The sequence below is a fragment of the Macrobrachium nipponense genome, chromosome 18 (assembly GCF_015104395.2).
Source record: "Macrobrachium nipponense isolate FS-2020 chromosome 18, ASM1510439v2, whole genome shotgun sequence".
NCBI classification, from domain to species: domain Eukaryota; kingdom Metazoa; phylum Arthropoda; class Malacostraca; order Decapoda; family Palaemonidae; genus Macrobrachium; species Macrobrachium nipponense.
The window spans coordinates 83,164,479-83,174,478 of NC_087211.1; the positions used below are offsets into that span (position 1 = coordinate 83,164,479).

At 34.4% G+C, this 10,000-nt stretch overlaps 1 pseudogene; it reads right to left on the reverse strand.

The window, feature by feature from the left end:
• Nucleotides 1–2,882, reverse strand: part of LOC135196683 (homeobox protein 2-like) — a 3,460-nt pseudogene extending 578 nt beyond the window's left edge.
• Nucleotides 2,883–10,000: the final 7,118 nt, after the last annotated feature.

Here is a 10,000-nt window from a genome sequence, read left to right on the forward strand (position 1 = left end):
CGAGAGTAGAACTGGGAGTTCTGTCTTGAGTTCTGCTGGGTCAGACTTCTCTGCTGGTTCTGTGAGAACCGGGAACCCTGGTACTGACCTTCTCTGTTGTACTGTGACCTTTGGACTTGACCCTCTCTGTTGTACTGTGACCATCTGGAACTGAGTTCCTTGTTGGTACTGTTGTGACCTCTGGTAGTTGTCAGAGTTGTTGTTGTAGTTTGAATCCCTGTTCCAGTTATTGTTGTTGTTGTTATTATTGTACTGTTGTCTCGGGGTTGTTCCTCTGCTGGATTCTGTAATACTGGTTTTTTCATTCTGATTTCGGTTGTATTGGTTGTTTCTGTTCTGGTTGTTCAGGTTGTACCTGCTGTTCTGTTCCTGTGAGTTGTAATGTTGTTGCCATATCTATCTGTGTTGTATTGTGATGAGTCTCTGTTGTACTGGTTGTAGTTGTTAGTTTCTCTGTAGTTTATTAGATTGCTGGTTGTTATTGTAATTAGAACTATACTGGTTGTAATTTTGACTGTTTGTGTTTCCATAACGTTGAGCAAAGGACTGGAAGTTGTTTGAATCCCTGGAATACAAACTTCTCTGGGAATTGTACTGATCAATGTTGAAGTAATTGCTGTTGGATCCATAACGTTGAGTGGAATAGGTATTCCCCATCATTGTTCCTGAACTGAAGATCATTCCTGTTTGATTCTGGGAATTCTGTCTGTAGTTCTGCTGACTCAGGAAATAATTCCTGTTTGACTGCTGGTTCTGGAAACGTTCACCATTTTCATATCTGTATTGCTGGTTCTGGAACTGATTTTGGTAATCATTCCTGTCGTTCCTCTGATTCAGGGAGCGAGATTCCTGGTTTTGATTCCTGTAGGATTGTTGATTCTGGTTGTACTGCTGCCTTTGGTACTGAGAATACTGATTCTGTTGGCTGTATGTGGAGACTGGACTACTGGAAACGCCGTCAGCCCTTTCCTTGGTGACCTTGGCCTGGAATCCAGTGCCTGGAGCGACCGAGTAGTCGACTGTGCGCAGAGTGCCATCAGGGTCCATGACAGAATACTGACCCACAACGACGTCCCCTCGACGCTCCTCTCTGGCAGACTTCATGTCCCCGGTGGATTTGGCGTCGACGGCATAAGCCCAGGTGTACTCGGGGTTCTGGAAGGTATTGGAAATTAGTATAACGTAGTCCATATAGAAGCCTCTGAATTATTTAGTGAAATATTCACAGAAATGGGACTACACAAGATTGGTTAGTTTTCGAAAACTCACAGGGTCGTTGTAGACAGTCTGCGTCCAAGCTGTACTCCCTGGCCATCTCCTGAGATCGTCGCCTGAAGGCGTCTGAGAAGGCCTCGTAGTTGTCGTAGAGCTGTCGTGCTGGAAGGAGCCCCTGCTGGGCGTCGACGCCTCTGGAATCCAGGATGTAGGACCCATCCTGGCAGGAGGCCACGCCCACATAGACTAACAGGATCAGAAGGGGCTGGAAAAAAGTGGAAGAGGTCTTTGAGGAATCTTCTTGTTGAATCTTCAGGTCATTGCTACACTCAATGTAATTAAGAGTGTGGTTTAGGTGATGGTTTAGGTGATGGTTTAGGTGATCAAGGATATGATACATGGTTGGTATTCCTTACACATGCACGCAGACACGCAGACCCACACACACATACACACACAGCAAGGAAATAAATACATTACTCCATTCAGCCTGCCAGTAATGAAACGAACCTTTCAAAACTCCAGACACACGAATCCATTAGATGTCCTCCTAATTCCTACAGCCTTTGGGACGCTTCCATTTTTCCTATCCAGTTTCTGATTCCTATTCCTACAGGAGATGAGCTCATTGCAACAAACAGGTCTGTATATACAGGGTACTTAATTCAATACACAGCTAATGACTGGCTCATTGGCTGGGTCGGTAAGCCATGTGTTTCCGGGTTAATATATTAGAAACCTTTCTTCCCCCTAACCCCCTTCCCCTCATACCAACCAGACATTCAATGATCCCTCCCCCCCCTTACCTCCCATCCACTAGACATCTCCCAGTCTTTCTTTTTTATTAATGTATTGTTTTGTATTTTCCTTTCTCTCTCTTTTATGTTATTTTCTATTTATATGGTTTCTTTTCACATACAGGAAGTTTGTCTTTAGTTGTTTGTGAATGAATATGCCACTATATATAAACATATATATATATACATATATATATATGCACATATATAAAGACAAACTCCACGAAGGAAAGATAAACGACGAAGTTCTGCAAGGCCTTTCGATATCTCGTCCTTGACTCAGCAGCCTCTACTAAGTAAAGGAGAAGACGTCGAAAGGCCCTTGCTTGCAGTACTCCATCGTTTCTCTTTCCTTCGTGGATTTTCTCTTTTATTTAATATATATATAAATGTTTATCACGTTCCATATTTTCGTGATTCAGTTGTATGTATATATATACATATGAATATATATGAATATATATATATATATATATATAGATATATTATATATATATATATATATATATATATATATATATATATATATATATCTACATCTATCTATTTATCTATATATATAAATATATGTATATATATAATATAATATATATATATATATATATATATATATATATATATATATATACAGGGTGTCCATAAAGTCTCAGTACCATTCTGGGCAATAAATACTTGTAATAGTACTGGGACTTTATGGACACCTTATATATATATATATATATATACTATATAATATATATATATATATATAATATATATAATATATATATATATATAATCTATACTATATATATATATATATATATATAATATATATATATATACACGCTTCCCATTACCTGCATCGTCGTCGTCGTCTTGGAAGCAGAACAAAAGCCAATCGTATGAACTCCTTCGCTTCCCTCCCTCTTATATATATGTGTAGGACCACGAGACCAAACCCCCAAATCGACTCGACAAACCGGAATCCTCTTTTGAAACCTGAACTAATTTCTCACACTTAAAGACTTCGGCAAGACCACCTCAAGTGTATTCCGTTTCAGTGCTGAAATACGATGAAATACGTGAGACAGAGTGAAGTTCGGGAAGTGGGTGGGTGGTTTACTGAAGTACTGAATGTTTCTGGTGGTATTGCTGTAATAAGGAATCAATTATTATTAGTTATTATTATTATTATTAGTTATTATTCTTATTTGATTATTATTCATTATTTATTAACTTAATACGTCTACAACAACAACAACAACTATTATTATCATCATTATTATAACAACAACAAAACAACCGTAACAATTATCATTTATTGTTATTATTATTATTATTATTATTATTATTATTATTATTATTATTATTATTATTATTATTATTATTCAGAAGATGAACCTTATTCATATGGAACAAGCCCATAGGGGCCATTGACTTAAAATTGAAGCTTTCAAAGAATATATTATTATTATTATTATGATTATTATTATTATTATTATTATTATTATTATTATTATTATTATTATTATTATTTTTTTTGCTCTATCACAGTCCTCCAATTCGACTGGGTGGTATTTATAGTGTGTCCGTGTTGCATCATGCCTCCTTAGGAGTCCATCACTTTTCTTACTATGTGGGGGGCCGTTTTGTTTCTAGAGATTCACCCCATCTTCTTCTTATCCTGCATGAGTCCTGGAGCTACTTCAGACCTCTAGTTTTTTCTAGATTCCTTTTCGGGATCGTTGGGATCGGTGCCTAGTACTCCTATGATTATGGTGGGTACGATTTCCACTGGTATATCCCATATCCTTCTTATTTTTATTTTCAGATCTTGATACTTATCCATTTTTTTCCCTCTCTTTCTCTTCAACTCTGGCGTCCCATGGCATTGAGACATCAATGAGTGATACTTTCTTCTTGACTTTGTCAATCAACGTCACGTCTGGTCTATTTGCACGTATCACCCTATCCGTTCTGATACCATAGTCCCAGAGGATCTTTGCCTGATCGTTTCTATCACTCCTTCAGGTTGGTGCTCGTACCACTTATTAACTGCAAGGCTAGCTGATGTTTCTTGCACATGCTCCAGTGGAGGGCTTTTGCACTGAATCATGCCTCTTTTTGTACTGATTCTGTGCAAGTGACGGACATTCGCTTGCTAAGTGGTTTATGGTTTCATTTTTCGTATAGCACTTCCTACAAATGGGGGAGATGTTATTTCCGTCTATCGTTTCTTTGAACATATCTGGTTCTTAGGGCCTGATCTTGTGCCGCTGTTATCATTCCTTCAGTTTCCTTCTTTAGCTCTCTCCTCTGTAGCATTGCCATGTGTCATCGCTGGCTAGTTCTTTAGTCTGTCTCATGTATTGTCCGTGCATTGGTTTGTTGTGCCAGTCCTCTGTTCTGTCTGTCATTGTCCTGTCTCTGTATATATGTGGGTCTTCGTCTACTTTTATTAGTCCTTCTTCCCATGCACTCTTTAGCCACTCGTCTTCACTGGTTTTCAGATATTGCCTCATTGCTCTGTTCTCGATGTTGACGCAGCCCTCTATGCTTACTAGTCCTCTCCCTCCTTCCTTTCGTGTTATGTATAATCTGTCCGTATTTGCTCTTGGGTGTGCTTCTGTTGTATTGTCATATGTTTCCTGGTTTTTTTCTGATTCTATTGTTATTTATTATTATTCAGAAGATGGAACCCTATTCATATGGAACAAGCCCATCGGGGCCATTGACTTAAAATTGAAGCTTTCAAAGAATATTATTATTATTATTATTATTTATTATTATTATTATTATTATTATTATTATTATTATTATTATTATTATTATTATTATTATTATTATTATTATTTTTATTATTATTATTATTTATTTTTTTTTTATTATTTTTTTTGGTCCATCACAGTCCTCCAATTCGACTGGGTGGTATTTATAGTGTGGGGTTTCGGGTTGCATCCTGCCTCCTTAGGAGACCATCACTTTTCTTACTATCTGCATGAGTCCTGGAGCTACCCAAGCCCTCTTGTTTTCTAGATTCCTTTTCAGGGATCTTGATCGCTACCTAGTGTTCCTATGAGTATAGGTACAATTTCTACTGGTATATCCCATATCCTTCTTATTTCTATTTTCATGTCTTGATACTTGTCCATTTTTTCCCTCTCTTTCTCTTTAACTCTGGTATCCCATGGTATTGCGACATCAATGAGTGATAATTTCTTCTTGATTATTATTATTATTATTATTATTATTATTTTATTATTATTATTATTATTATTATTATTATTATTATTATTATTATTATTATTATTATTTTTTCTTGGGAGTAGACCCTCTTTTAAACAAGTCTTGTTGAAAAGGATTGCTGCATCAGCTCATTAATTTTGTATAGTCTTCTCATTTTTCCTTATTAAGGATTTCTCAATGTTGCTGAAACTGGCAAGCAATTTGCCAAAGGGGATCGTCAAATCCAGTGTAGTCATATTGAATGATCTTTATTACTGCTATATACATATATTACTGTTACAAGTTTCTCTCTCTCTCTCTCTCTCTCTCTCTCTCTCTCTCTCTCTCTCTCTCTGACGTTTATTATTATTATTATTATTATTATTATTATTATTATTATTATTCAGAAAGACGAATCCTACTTATATGGAACAAAACAAAAACAAAACACAATTTCTCCACTTCTAAAAAAAAACGAATATTTTAATTGGTGTGAGAAACCCTATATAATCGATCCTGCATCGATTCAATATTCCCGTTTCTTACGACACTCGATCCCACAAGCATAGAAGGGGCGAACCATAATTAATCCTGCCAAGGACCCTCGTCGCATCCTTTAAGGACACTTCCGAAATACTCAGAGTGTAATTTTTCTTTTAGTGTTTTAAAATGTATTAAATTGATTTCTAATTCTGTCATATTTATCAACTTATACAATAGTTCCATTTCTGAAATGAGTCCCTTACACCGCGAGTTCTTTAAACTGCCTAAAAACATATTTGCAAAAGTCACTAGAAAAAACAGTCGCCATGGCTTTTTCGCTTACTCTGGGAGTAAGCCTATAAACAAGCTACTTTGTTGTAGTATCTATTGTTGTTGTTCTTGTTGTTCGCCTGTTGTTTGGGGGTGGGGGTGGGGAAGGTCTATGGAAGAGCCTAACAAAGTCTGAGAAAGTCGTTTCACTTTTAGTTGAAGATGCAGGAATTTTAGGATGGGATATTTATGATTTATTTATTGGAGTGAAAATGTAAACGATAAATAATGTGCATGTTGAAAAGTACGGAACAATTATTTCTAATAAAGTATAGCGTATTTATTTAAATTTTTTTTTTTTTGTGAAACAATGCTCTATTTGACCGTAGATTTTAGCCTGCGCCCCTAGCAAGCTAGAGGCCGGATCACGCCTTTTTGGTATCCATTTCCTGTAGATATTGCTTGCCCTTCTTTCATTTATTTGTGAAAATAATAAAAAAAAAACACAGGAGCCCATCCTTATATTCATAACTTTCCATTCTTTAATTCACTTAAAAAAATAAGAAAAGGGTATCCTTATATCCATAACTTTTCATTCCTTAATTTATTTCAGAAATCAATAACAATAATAAAAAGGAGGGTATCGTGCCCTGTCCTCTAAGTATCAATAAATACCCTATTTTTTTTATCTATTTCAGAAAAAAAATAAGAAAGGTTATCCTTATACCCATGACTTTTCATTCCTTTATTTATTTAAGAAAACAATAACAGAAATAAAAAGGAGGGTATCGTGCCCTGTCCTCTAAGTATCAATATATATCCTATTTTTTATCTATTTCAGAAAAAAAATAAGAAAAGGGTATCCTTATATCCATAACTTTTCATTCCTTAATTTATTTCAGAAAACAATAACAAAAATAAAAAGGAGGGTATCGTGCCCTGTCCTCTAAGTATCAATAAATACCCTATTTTTTATCTATTTCAGAAAAAAATAAGAAAAGGTTATCCTTATACGCATGACTTTTCATTCCTTTATTTATTTAAGAAAACAATAACAGAAATAAAAAGGAGGGTATCGTGCCCTGTCCTCTAAGTATCAGTATATACCCTAAAAAATTTGCGTCTTCAACCATTCTTATTAGCAGACAGGTAACCTCGCCACATAAGACCGAACAGAATCTATAACAACAACAACATTCCTTTGTTTATTTCAGAAAACAATAAAAAAAATAAAAAGGAGGGTATCGTGCCCTGTTCTCTTAAGTATCAATATATACCCTAAAGATATTGCCTCTTCAACCGCTCTCATTAGCAGACAGGTAACCATCTAAGACCAAACAGAATCTATAACAACAACAACAACACCAATCTGTGACCTTACGTCACTCGATCGGACGAGGCCACAAGGGGGCGTGGCTGACCCCTAAAAAAATCAGGTTACCTAGGATCGACTCCCGGGGTGGATCATGTTGCTACCCGTCTAAAGGGTTCGTCTTATCTATAAGGGGTTTCACCACATAGGGATTATTTGGCGGTTTTTATTTTTTTTAGTCTTTCATTATTTTATTTTTTAAAGTAGTTCTTAAATTTTTATATATATTATGGGGATAGTCTAACTATAAGTTTCACCTCATAAGGATTATTGGTGGTTTTAATTTTTTTCAGTCTTTCAATATTTTATTTATTAAAGTAGTTCTTATTTTTTTTATATTATGGGGATAGTCTTAACTATAAGTTTCACCATATAAGGAATATTTGGTGGTTTTCATTTTTTCTTAGTCTTTCAATATTTTATTTTTCAAAGTAGTTCTTAATTTCTTTTTATATTATGGGTATCGTCTTAACTATAAGTTTCACCATATAATAATTCTTTGGTGGTCTATGATTTTTTATTCTATATTTTTATTTATATTTCTCTATTTTATATTATTTTTAATGTAATTTTTTCTTACTTTTTATCTCGTTTTGTTACAGGACGTCTCAAACTACATAGAGTTTCACCACATAAAGGTTATTCTTTATTATTTTTATTATTTGTATTTGTATTTCATATTACTGTTAATGTAATTTTTGTTTCTTTTTTCTTATGTTTTGTCAGATAAGGATTATTTTGCGGTTTTTATCTTTTTTCGTATTTTAAGTTTTGTTTATTTTATCTTTTTAATTTCTAGTTTTTGTTCTATTTTATTTTTAAGAATTTTACTTTTTAATTCTGCAATTTTCAAAGTTTTATTTTTATTGAAAGCATGCAGTGGGTGGTGTTAAGAAATATGAAATTATGTATCGAAAATAGACATGAATTAAACTTTTAATAATTTTAAAAATTATGCACTACATAGCTACAGGAATCATGTATTGCATAATTTTATGAATTATGTATTACATAATAATATGAATTATGCATCATGCAGTTACATTATTTGTGCATTATACGATTGCAGAAATCATGTGTTACATAATTTTATGAATCATGTATTACATACTTTTATGAATATGTTTTACATAATTTGATGAATTATGTATTATATAATTTCATGAATTATGTATTACACAATGATATGAATTATGCATCATGCGGTTATATAAATTGTGCATTATATAATTACAGAAATCCTGCATTATATAATTACATAGATTATTTGCTACATCTTTTCATAAATTATACATTTTATCATTACACGAATTATGCATAGTATTATTACAAAAATTGTGCATTACATATTATATAGTAATCTTCTTCTTCTTCTTCTTCTTCTTCTTCTTCTTCTTCTTCCTGAGAAAGTCGTCTCCCGTTTAGAACAGGAAAGCAGGAGAATTTATTGCGAGAAAATATAATAAGAGAATGAAAAGCTTTAGAGTCAGAAACGAAAATGTCTAAGAGACGGATTCCACGCGAGAATCTATGTGTTGTTCCTGAAGAAATGCGTATTATACATTTACTGAAGAGATAGGAAACTTTAGCCTCTATGTAGCAATCATATCAAGATAACATTGATAACTAGATTACTTAATTGATAGATAAATAAAAAGCAAATTAATCTACCAGTCGAACTCGCCATCCCGTCTACGTCAACCAAAACATGAGAGGAAATGGCTAATGTCCCCCAACCGCTACGGAGACGGTCAGTATAAATAGAATTGCCATCAACGATTGACCACCGAACGGATTGGGGATGACTCACGGTCGTCGTTGGAATTGATGGCTCGAAGGGAGAGAGAGAGAGAGAGAGAGAGAGAGAGAGAGAGAGAGAGAGAGAGAGAGAGGGGAAGTCAGACTGGTGGCGCTGTGTGAGATACCTAATCAGGATAATTGACAGATCGGGCAGATGGCCGAAGATATACGTAGAATGGCGTCTCGCTTACCTTTCGCAAATGTTATTGAATTTTTTCGTTTATTTCTTCTATTTATTGCCTGACTGAGGCACAGAGATATGCGATAGTGATCTAGATGACCTTATTTTGACTTTTAGGGAAAGATAAAGGCCTTAGACGAGGATTAATGTCCATTTACCAATAACTGAAAATAATTTTCAAAGTTCCTTAACCGATTGGAAAGGTGACCACGGTGAAGAATCACATACATTTGCAAAAATTGAATATGATTTTTATGATACTTTTACAAGAGGAGTGAAATTGTTGAGAGAGAGAGAGAGAGAGAGAGAGAGAGATTTTTATAACAAGTCTGTTGCGAATTTCGACACGAAATTCGCCGTGTGATGTCACCTGGGAGAATTTACTTAAGCTATCGCACGGCATTATCCATCCATCCACTCTCTCTCTCTCTCTCTCTCTCTCTCTCTCTCTCTCTCTCTCTGTAACTGTCTCTCTGTCTGTCCAGTTGTGTCTCGATACTGAGAACGTGGGTAAAATTATTTTTTACGAATAGTAATCCAAATTTATTTTGATTCGATTAATGATACTTTACCATAAAAATATGATATATATATATATATATATATATATATATATATATATATATATATATATCCAAGTGAAAGTGACCAATAGTTTATGTAAATAGAAAATAC